Source organism: Bidens hawaiensis, unplaced genomic scaffold, assembly GCF_021521415.1.
Source record: "Bidens hawaiensis isolate Kalapana, Puna unplaced genomic scaffold, B.hawaiensis_p1.1 tig00030522_1, whole genome shotgun sequence".
NCBI classification, from domain to species: Eukaryota; Viridiplantae; Streptophyta; class Magnoliopsida; order Asterales; family Asteraceae; genus Bidens; species Bidens hawaiensis.
In genome coordinates this window covers 104,275-106,184 of record NW_027495090.1, presented here as the reverse complement: position 1 = coordinate 106,184, position 1,910 = coordinate 104,275, and positions in this window count along the sequence as shown.

Below are 1,910 nucleotides of genomic sequence, written 5' to 3'. Positions count from 1 at the left end.
AGGGAACGGGCAGGTGCAGGATCGGGAGCTGGTGAGAGCTCAAGAGTGGTACGTTTCACCCCACCCGCACTGTCCGGTATGACAATGGTCCCTTCTTCATTACAGGTTACAAGGCCAAGCGCCACGGATGTTCCCGTGGTGGCTACCTCATCTGCCTTTGGCCTCCCACCCACTTCATTCCAACTATCGGCTCCGGAGATTGTATCGTTGCCACCTCCAACTCTTACTCCAACTGAGGTCGTGGCACGTTTTATTGAGTCGACAGTTGTGGCCACTGCAGGGTTATCGGTGACGATACCACCTGCGGTTACGTCTATGCATACTTCTGAGGTCCCGGTTACATCGAAAATCCCTCCTCAGTACACTCAAGATATATCACATCTGAGGTTTCATTTCGATGCAACCTTATCAGACTCAGAACGAATGGCAGCACTTGAACGGGTCGTGGCAGAGCAGTCAAGGATTAATCTTATCCAGACCCAGGCTATTCAACGCCTAGTTGCAGAGAACCAGATACAGTCGTCCCTGCTGGTAGAACATGGTAAAATCATAGATGCTTTGAAGGAGTTCTTGGAGGGGGAGACGACCTGTAAAGGCGATGAGTTGAGGACGAAGAAGCGCAATGATAGAGACGATGATCCCAATGCATCGAAAGGTGCAGGTGGTGAGTTGCCAAGAACTGAACAAGCTCTTGGGACTTCCACAACTCAGGGGGAGTCGACAAGTGCAGCTGGTGGTGATGATGTGGTGGTAGTGGACGTTGAGGAGATGGATGATGAATATATAGGTGATGATGATATATTACCGGTTGATGAGATAGAGAAGATTGGTGCAGAGATAGTGATTGATAATGATATTGAAGAGGGAGAGATAGTAGAGGAGAATGTGGAGCATGAGATACCATAAGTTGATAACGCAGATATGAGTAAAGAGATTGGAAGTGATGAGACGGAATGGGAAGAGCAGCCTAGATGGAAAGAAGGCTATGCTCAGTGGTTCGTCAAAACGAAAAAACCAGCGGTCCCTACTATGTTTAAGAAGACTTACAACATTAGAGGCTATGTTGAAGCGAGAAAGGGGATTATTTGCTGGATATATGATGAGCAGTTGAGGCTCTTTGTGATTAAGAGATATGATGGCGTTCAGTACTTCAAAAGATTGTTGAGATCATTGAATACATTGCCAGAATGTGAAGTGAAAGACTTAGCCAGATTGGGATTGATAAACAGAAGTGATGATAATATGGCTAGAGTCATCGAGAAGATTGTATGGAAGGAGAGTATAAAAGAGAAGAAGTTTGAGCTGTTGAAACCACAAAAGGGAAAACTTATTGAAGATAAAGATAGAGGATTGAGAGCAGATGGCAAGCCTTGGATGATTATGAAGTATAAACCGATCCGGTGTTTGAAAGAAGTGCCGATGAAACAGATGCCCAAGGATGTGCTGAAGGATCTGAAGTGGTGGTATGTAGATTGTGAGACAGCTGAAGCAGTAATGGAGGATGAAGATGAACAAGAGCTGCTGAGAGTCTATGATCCGATGCATCTAGTGAACTTGTCGCAAGCTGATCTGCAGGTGCTGAATGAGAAGAAAATATTTTATATTCCTGCTTGGAAAGACGAAGCGAAGAAATATCAAAGAATTGTATCAGTTTGTGTACGTGAAGGAGTTCATGCTTAAAGATGAAGATACAAGATTGTTGAAGATTACAAGACACGTGCTTGAAGATAAAGAGATGAAGCTACTGCCAAGGGGGAGTCTGTTGGTACATGATATCAGTAGTTCAGTGTCAAGTGTCTGTAATCGAGTTTGTTAGATTTGTGTTTTTGTATGTAAGCGAAGTTAGCTCACAAGTTCGCTGATACAGGCGAACTTGTGAACTAAGCGAAGTTAGGGACAACTTCGCCTGA